General features: G+C 41.8%; 1 pseudogene; it reads left to right on the top strand.

Annotated features, from left to right (window-relative positions):
* Nucleotides 1–2917, top strand: part of LOC114611529 — a 4764-nt pseudogene extending 1847 nt beyond the window's left edge.
* The last annotated feature ends 6783 nt before the right edge of the window (nt 2918–9700 follow it).

Genomic DNA, 9700 nt, shown 5'->3' with positions numbered 1-9700 from the left:
ACACATGGTATTCACTCACTGATTATTGGATATTAGCCTAGAACCTTGAAATGCCCAAGATGCAACTCACAGGCCACATGAAGCCCATAAAGCAGGAAGACCAAGTGAGGGTGATTCGGTCCTTCTTAGAAGGAGCAACAAAATACTCAAGGGAGCAAATATGGAGACAAAGTGAGGGACAGAAACTGAAGGAGGGGCCGTCTCAAGACCACTCCACCTGAGTATCTATCCCATGTGCAATCACCAAAGGTAGATGGTGATGTGGAAGACAGGAAGTGCATGCTGATAAGAGCCTGATATGGATATCTCCTCAGAGGCCTTCAAGAGTCGGACATATTCAGAGGCAGATGCTCACAACTAGCCATTGAACTGATCATGGGGTTCTCAATAGAGGAGTTAGAGTGAAGACTGAAGGAGCTGAAAGGATTTGTGGCCCCATGAGGAGAGCAACAATACCAACCAACCACAGCTCCCAGGGTCTAAACCACCAGCCTGGGAGCACTTGGGGGGGATCCAGGGCTTCAGCTGAATATGTAAAAGTGGAGAGCCCTGCTGGGCATAGGTGGAAGAAGAGAACCTTGACCTCATGAAGGCTGGATGCCCCAGGGGGTGGGAATTTTGAGGGTGGGGAGGTGGGAGTGGGGGGGGGGGTAGATAGAGGTTACATCCACAGAGAAGAAGGAGGAGGGGCGAGGGGATTGGGGGTTCCGAGGGGGTGGTGGGGGATGGGGTAAGGGGACAACATAGGAAATGTAAATAAATCATCCAATAAAAAAAAAAAAGAAAGAAAACATCGAGAATCTGTTAAAGACTTCTAGAAAGGATGTGGATATTGCTTATGTAGATATGAGCAAGGGACAAAGTTCAGGAAAAGTGTCTTCTGGATGAAATAGAAGAGCTGCCCATTGCTGAACCCTAGGAACATGACTGTGGAGAGCTGCAGTGATGTCAGGGAGCAAAAGAATCAAAAGCAGCCCCAGAAAGTTAGACCCTGGGATGCTGTCCAGGGAAGCCAGCCTGAGAGTATCCCTCTGCCCCAGTCAGAGTCCTTGTCCTCTGTGGATCTAGAAAGCAAAATCACGGAAGTAGCAATGTTTTGTAAAAAGAAATAATGTTCAGGATCCAGGAATTGGAGACCATCCTTGCGAGTCTTGATAGCTTGGAGACTATCTCTGAGAGTCTTGATAGTATACACCATGGAGGAGTGGTTGGAGCTGGAAAAGAAGGTGAGAGCATCAAAGAATCCCACAGTATCGAGAAAAAGTTGAAGAAAAAGAAACACAAACCTGTTGCTCCTGCCACCTCTAGTGATAGTGCCTCTGTGCTAGACAGTAAAGCTGAGGATGACCTCATGGACTCACCAGAAGGCAGTGGTACTTTGAGGGAAGAGGATGTGGACCACAGTCCAATGGAGGTTAGGGTTAGGCTTGTTCCCAGGCTTGTTCCACTGAGAAGCACAGAGAAGAGATGCAGAGGTTAGAACCTACCCATTAAGAAGAAAGCAATTTGGAATTAGCTAGCAATTCTGCAACAAGATATATATCTAAGGACAGGAGAGATTCTGATGAGGGTGAGTCGGATGTGGATTTGGACTCTGCATCGAGACAGCTCCAAGAGTTCATTCCTGACATACAGCAAAAGGTGACCACCATGATCAGATGCATGTATCAAGATGATCTAGGGCGCTTCAAAGAATTTAAAGCACAAGGTGTGGCTGGCTATTAGATTTGACAAATTTTCTGCTAAAGAAAATAGAGAAAAATGTGCAAGATTTCCTGTCCCTGACTGGAATTGAAAGTGCATGTAAGCTGTACACAGACAGATACCCAGAGGAAAACTCTCTGATCACCAACCTAAAATGGAAGCATGCCTTCAGACTGCACCTTGGGAAGGGCATCGCTCGGTCCTGGAAGCTTGTGTACTATCGTGCAAAGAAGATATTTGATGTGAATATCTACAAAAGCAGGGAGAATGAAGAAGATACTAAGAAGCTGAAGGCATATCATTCCCGCCATGGAAATGCCTGGAAAAAGATTAGGGCCATGGTAACTCAAGGCAGCCTCTTAGTTGCCTTCAAGTTCTCTCAGATTGGTGGAGATAGAAACCAGGATGCTTGGAGTAAGACAGAAACCCAGAGGCTAATCAAAGCTGTGAAGGACATGATCCTAAAGATGTCTCCCCAGAAGTTAACAGAACTAGATACTAGACTCCAGGAAGACCTTGAAGGTTGCCTGTCCATTTCCGGGAAAAACTCTATGAGGTCATATCATGGGTGGGGGTGGAAGCTAGATTGGAGACCCGGAACTGGATGCAGTGCAAAAGTAAGTGGATAGAGATTCTTACCAAAAGGATGACCCATGGTGGGTCCATGTATCATGAGGTCAAAGCTCTACAAGCCCTTAATTGAAAGACTGTATGAACTAAATGTGAATGATGCTAATGAAATAGATTGGGAAGATTTTACTGGTGCCAAAGGAGATGTCTCTCCACCTTTTGTTCAGGCAAATTTGTGTAAGCTGATAACTGCCAACGTTCCCTTTTGGCAGAAAAAGACTTTTCCAGAAATCATTGACTACTTATATGAAAACATATTTTATATGAGAACTTTTGCTGAAAGAAAAGTTAGACAAGAAGATGGAGAAAAAAATACAGTCACATTCAAACGTCCTCAGCTCCCAAACAAGATTTCCTGTTTAAAGGTATCTTCCATTCGGATGATGACAGCAATGAAGGGGGCTCAGAGGAGCCCAGTACCTCTGATGCGCAGCGACTGGATCTCCTCTTCCCTCAAACTGGTCTCTGTTCCCCTGGGCTTCTATTGTTCACTGGCCATAGATCCCGCTTGCATATGATGCCTCTCTCATGCTGGGCACCAAATTCACATGGTGTTCTGATGGAGCACTTGTGTACTTCCTAGAAGCCCAGCTGTTAGTCTCGGAAGAGTTTGTTAGCTGGAGCACAGCCCCCACTGGATTCTCAGGACTGGATGAAAGGAGTGAGTCAGGAGAGTTAAAACAACTGTAGGTGTTTCAGAGAGAGAGAGAGAGAGAGAGAGAGAGAGAGAGAGAGAGAGAGAGAGCGAGAGAGCGAGCTTTGGGTGTAGGAAACAAGAAGTTTTCCACTAGATCTATACATGGCAGTATACATTGTGCACGGTGGGGATAGGCAGAAGGATCACAGGATTAAGGCCAACCTGGGCTACATAGTTCCTCAAGCATACACACATGAAATGAGATGCTGGAGCATCTCCAAAAGGAGAAGTGCATTGTCCAGAGAGTGGGCAAGCACCGCAGAGTAGCTCTAGCTCTGCAGTCCCCAACTTCCCTATGTTCTTTCCAGCTGTTCCCCATACCCAGGCTGGCTGCTGCTGCTGCTGCTGCTGCTGCTGCCCTGCAGAGAAATGTGTTCACATGCAGAACACCGCTACAAGGGAGCCTGGGATGCCAAGTATTCAGACTTCTGTCCTATCTGTGCTGGGGAGACAGGGAAAGGAAAGTGTGGCTAATGATACAGTATACTGCTATCCCCATTGGTGCCATGCGGTAATGTACTGTCCCCTGAGAACTCTCAGACATAATCTCTGTGGCACCATTAGAAGGTGGGCTAAACCAGCCACTGTGAGAAGGAAGCACACTAACAGAGGCTTCTGCTTGCAATGTACCGTTACATGCACATCTGGGTACATTGCATATATCAGGTGGAGCACACTAATGCACCCAGTATTCACATGGGGCAGTGTAAGGCTCTAGTGAGCAGAGCCTTAATTTACTGGAGAACCCCTGAGTGAACCATGCAGAGATAAGAGATCATTGAAAAGTGCAAGAGGAATTTTTAATGTTCCCGAATGTTGGGGCCACCCTGCATCCTAAAAGGAGAGGCTAGGTGACCCCAGTGATGCTCGTTCAGTGAGCTTTTATACAGTCATTAGTGCAGCAGCCAATAGGCACAATGTGATTGGCTAAACAGCGTGACTTTTTAAATTGATTGGTCTCTAGGACAAGGACCTCCCTTGTCTGTAGGAGGCAAGGATTGGTATCTCCTGTGGAATGTGTCTACCTACCCTGGGCCTTCCCCACCTTAAGGTGGGCTCCCTTCCATGTGGTCTGAGGAATGTTAATCAGCCTCTCCCTTCCTCCTCTGACTGTTATTCCAACAAGTGTCCTCTGACCTAGGAATGTTAATTAGCTTCTCTCATCCCAAGTGTTCCAAAGTTCCTCTTCAGAAGGATGATTGGGCATTCAAAGTGGTCCTTACAAATAGCAGATTCCAGGGCCAGCCTAGGCTATAGATGACTGTTTCTAGAAGAAACACAGGAATAAAACATTGCATGAATGATGCTATTTTAGTACACAGTTTTCTATATAGTCCTTTTTGTCCCCCAGGCATTCTAGTCTCTGTGCTGACAGGACTAAGTTACTCCTACAAAAAAAAATAATAATAATAGTACTAATGTATAAAACAATTCTATGTTTGAATAGAGAAAAATGAATATTCTTTAACAGGAATTATGACCCTAGAATGGAATATTATGTGGTAAATTAAAGTGATGACAATAGATCAGGTTGACATGAAAGTATATTTTTGTGAAGTATTTCAAAAGAATATATTGTAAGACTCTGATGAACCTTAGCTTACTGGGGACCCCCTGAGTGAACAATGCAGAGCTGAGGATCAATACAAAAGCAAGAGGACTTTTAATGTTCCAGCATGCTGGGGTCATCCTGCATCCAGAAGGAGAAGCGATCCCGGCAGCTCATTCGTTGGACCTTTATGCAGTTTCCAGGGGACAGAATAGAGAAACAGCAACTAGGCACAATATGATTGGCAGAGCAGTGTGACTTTAAACTGATTGGTCTTTAGAGAATGAGGTGGCAAGGACTTTCTTTGTCTGTGGGTGGCCAATGGTGCATCCTGTGGAATATGTCCCCATATTCCAGGTAGGTTCTCTCCCTGTGGTCTGAGGAATGTTAATTAGCCTCTCCTTTCCAGAGGGGCAAGTGTCCCATGACTGAGGAATGTTAACTAGCCACTCCATTCTGGAGGGGCAAGTGTCCTTTGACCTTTCCAAAGTTCCTAAGCTGACCTTGTCTATATATTTTCTGTTTTATAAAAAATGAAAAATAAAAGAAATTGGTTGTTTAAAAAATATAATAAAACAATAGATTTAGATCCATTCATTAATAAAAACATATTACATTTTTGCCTAATACTTAAAGTGCTCTCTCTTATTTTATAATATGTATGAGTATTTGTGGCCTTGTCTCCCAACTCCTTTGCTCTGCATTTTATTTATCCTGAGAGTCTGTGTCTTTATTTTATCTTCTGATGACTTTGTTCATCTTAATTACTTATGATTGCATCTATTTAATGCTGAGTCCTGCTTGGCTATGTGGAAGAGACAGTGTGACATGGTTTTCTGCCCCTGGAATGAGCCAGCAGGGCATAGGCCTCCATGAGTGTTGATGGTTGCTAGGCAGAAGGCTTGTTTGTATATTCTACTTTATGTTCCTCCTTCAAGGGAATGTTCTCTCTGCCAAGGTTAATGATAATCAGATATAGCAGGAATTCAGAAGCTGAGGGTATGTCCATGTCCTTAGCAAAAATGACCTTCAGGACAATGTTTAAGGCTATGAGAAAGAACTCTGAAAACATGAGTTCAAAAATATGTAATTTCTTAATTACATAAAATATAAAGATGCAATATAAATTGTATAAGGAGTTTCATGGATTTAAAAGAGCACAGGCAGCTGTACTGTGAACCAACTTGTCAGACAAAATACAAAGGTAGCAGATTTCTGAGTTCAAGGTCAGCCTGGGACAGAGCTAGGTTGAACCCAGGGATGATGGAAATGGTAATCTCAGGGTGGAACTCTACCTGTTAGTTTAGTCTGCAACTTAACAAAGGCAGGTAGATCTCTGAAGTCCTTTGTAATATTTAAAAAAAAAATGTGTCTGTGCTGTCTGTCTCTTTCTAAAAATCAAGAGGTTAGGGTCATGGGATGCTGATTCCATGGGAGAATCTAAAGAGAACTTGGAATAATACCTGAGGTCTTATAGAAATAAAAGACTGGACATTTGATATGCGAGAAATCCATGGAGTATTTATCCATATGGATAGAGCTATCCATAGAGGCTTTGGAATACCAAGAGAAAGATATCTCAAGCAGAGAGCTGTTTAGAATGCTGTCTCTAGCAGTCTTCAGCAGAATATAGGCCATCAGCTTGTAACCTACTATTTGACTTTGAGTCATTAGTTTTGCTGTTCCCTGACACCCCTTCTGCAGAAACCCTCTTCAAGTCAGGGCTGATCCTTAGCACATTAAATATATTAATACATTAAAGAATAGTGCTTGGTTTGTTTGTTTGTGTGTGTGTGTGTGTGTGTATGTGTGCATGATGCCTATGAATATGTGTGTGCATATATGTGAGTGTGCCGGTATGCCCACTACAAGTCAGAGGATGGCCTCAAGTGTATAGGTTGAAAAAAAAATAGTCAAGTAAATAAAGAGAATAGACTCTCAGGCCTTGGTGCATATGAAATATTCCAGTTGTGCCATTCACTTGAACAAAATACCACCTCTAAGAAGACAGAATTATCTTGAGCCATGCTAAAGAAATAGGAAGAATAATTCATTCTCTTCTATCCTGCAATCCCCATTCAATGGCTTATAGAATCGCAGGTCTGGAGTGGGCCAGCCATGTAATGCTGTAAATATGGCTGGTTTTTGTTTGTTTGTATTATATAGAAAAGTATAATCTATCTCTTTGTTTTTCTTCTTGTTTCTAAACATGCTTTCCTTAATACTTTGCACAAACTTCCCAAACATATACACACAAATGCACACATAACATTTTTTCATGTGCCACTGGCCATACCCCAGCTGTTCTTCTTGGTTCTCTCTTGATGGTAAACAAGGAACATCATCATGGGGACAAGATATTTAGGGCTGCTGTTAGATAATAAAACTTTACCTATCTTAAGTCTAAGTCATTATGCTATGGTAGCTGACCTGCCTGAGTTCCTCTTGGGACAGTAATTGCAGACTCTGGCAATTTAGTACCTCATAATAAAACAGCAGAGAATTAAGTAAAGGATTAATTGCTAGACCTTCTTCCTCTGGTTCTATTTAGTAAGACTAAGCCTGCCTAGCTATTAAGAAAAGACCTTTTGGGGCTGCTTGGCAGGAATCTGACCTTGGCCAAGGACAAGGAAAAGGGCTTCAGGCAGGAATCTGACATTAGGCTAGAACAAAAAAGTAATTTCAGGTAGGAATCTAAATCTTAGGCTAGAATAAAGAAGTAATTTCAGACAGGAATCTAAATCTTAGACTAGTACAAAGAAATAGGCTTCAGACATGAAAATGACTTTGGGCTAGGACAAGGAAGTAGGCTCAGATATTTTGGTCATTCTGATAAGCCCATAGAAACAGTGATCACAGGAGTGATCACAGAAGTTTGTTCATTGTCTTTCTTGTTCTTTGACTATTTGCATCTATTGTATTGCTAGTTCCTCAACCTAGAACTGACCTTAATACTTGCATGTAATTAAAATGGTATAAAAGCAAAAAGGAGAAGGGGGGAAAGAATAGGGGGTTTCTGGTGAGGGATGGGAAAAGGGGATAACATCTGAAATGTAAATAAATAAAAGATCATAAAAAGAAAGAAAATTAAAGAAGAAGAAGGAGGAGGAGGAGGAGGAGGAGGAGGAGGAGGAGGAGGAGGAGGAGAAGGAGAAGGAGAAGAAGACCTATTTTGTCCCATAGTAAGGAGAAGCCTGCCTGCTCCTTCAGCTTCTTTTTTCCTCTTTCCCTCTGCATTCTGCATATTGCTCTCTTAACAAAAAAAAGTTTCTTTATAATTTCTAAGTTATTCCACTCAGCATTCTCCTTCTAATCTTGTTCTCTCCTCTTGCTCTGATGTAACAATGCCTTTGTTTCCAATGCCTTATTCCCAATGCTATGCCTTTACTTCTAAGTTCTTCTTCAGTTCTGCTTTAAAAGTTCATTTTCCTCTCTTGGTCTTCAGGACATACACATCTTATAAGATATATGATCACATTATAAAAAGTTTACAAATAAAATCATAAATTAAATAAGAAGTTTACAATGGAGAATGCTTAATGCATATCCATTAAGAGTAATTATATGGTTAGACATTTATCACCTCGACAGCTCTACACGTTCATGGAGAGTTAAAAAACATATCTTTTGTGACTAAGTTATTAGTGAAGTTCTGTATTGATAAACCCAGTCAATATTTTTTCTTCTGTCCTTGTGCCTTTAGTAAGTCATTAGTTCCCTCTTTATAACTTTTAGATAATGGTTTTACAACTTCTTGGAATGTACTCTAAGTTGCAGATACCTTCTTGCTACTCAGCAGCAACTAAGTATGACACTTGAAGACTGGCAGAGTTCTCAGTCCAGTTTTGATTATCAGAGAGGACTTAATAGAAGTCCTACTAGGAAAGAGCTTAAAAATTATTCGTATATTTTAGAAATTTGTATAAGATCATCATTAAGAATGAAGAAGTCATCTATTTGTCTATATAGCATCACTATAAGATAGAGCATCTTCATTGGTCTGTAGAGATCTGCTCAAAAAGGTGAGCTAATACCTAGTGATTGTTTTATATATATTTAGTAATAACAGGAAAAGCATACTAATGCTGGAATCTTTTCTAAAATGAAATTCCTCATCAGCCTTGCCTAAAGGAGCAAATCTGTTGTAGATTTTGATCCACGGAAGAACCATCTCAGGAAGATGACCTGATAGTTTTTACCTTCTCCTTGATGACTCCTGGCAGTCATGTGGATGTTTGTCTGTCTTGTGTCTGACCTTTATGCCAGTTTAAAATATCACAGCTTTTATTTTCTTCTCTTCTCCAGAAAGCTGGGGGGTTTTGAGATTTCTGAGCTTGCCTGCACAAATAATTTTCTCTTGAACTCTAATTTAATGCATCCTAAGTTTCAGTTTGAGTCTCATCTTTCATTTCTGCTGTATCATTTGCATTTCACCTTAGATAAGACAAAGTCTCTTTGTACTTTGCCACTGTGTGTGACAGGTGAGCTCCCAATGAGTTTCCAGTATTCTCCTGCCTCTGTCCCCCCCATTTCTCCGTAGGAGCTCTGGGATTACAAAAGTACACTGAGGAGCCTGCTTTTGAGTGTACTCTAAGGATTTGGACTCAAGTTCTCATAGTTGTACATCAAAGCTTTATCCACTGAGCCAAAAAGCCATCTCTCCAGTGATTTCAGTTTTATTCTGCAGAACTCAGTACCTGAGTTTGTTGTAATTTTAAGTGTTTGTTGTTGTTGTTTTGTTTTGTTTTCTGGAGATAGGATTTTTTTCATGTACCCTTAGAACTGTGCTGTAGATGAGGCTGGCTTCCATCTCACAGAGATCAATCTGCCTCTGCCTCTTAGTCTCTACAGTATAAAAGCTTGAAAATACTTGTCTAGTTTCAGACTCTGGGACAAAGGGACTGGGGTGCATATTTTACATATAAAAGCCAACCTGGCCTCCAGCATCCTTCAGTCCCTATCTAGAATACCCTGCCCCTAACCCTGAACTTCCTAGATCAGGGGCTGGACTGCCATTCCCTGAGAGGCTTCTCCCTATATAACCTTTGCACCCATTCTCTCTCTCTCCTTCTCTTAACACCACCCCTTCCCTATGGGAACTTCCCTGGACACAGTCTTTG

The sequence above is a fragment of the Grammomys surdaster genome, unplaced genomic scaffold, assembly GCF_004785775.1.
Source record: "Grammomys surdaster isolate TR1022 unplaced genomic scaffold, NIH_TR_1.0 126115, whole genome shotgun sequence".
Classification (NCBI taxonomy): Eukaryota; Metazoa; Chordata; class Mammalia; order Rodentia; family Muridae; genus Grammomys; species Grammomys surdaster.
This window is presented reverse-complemented; position numbering and strand designations above follow the sequence as displayed.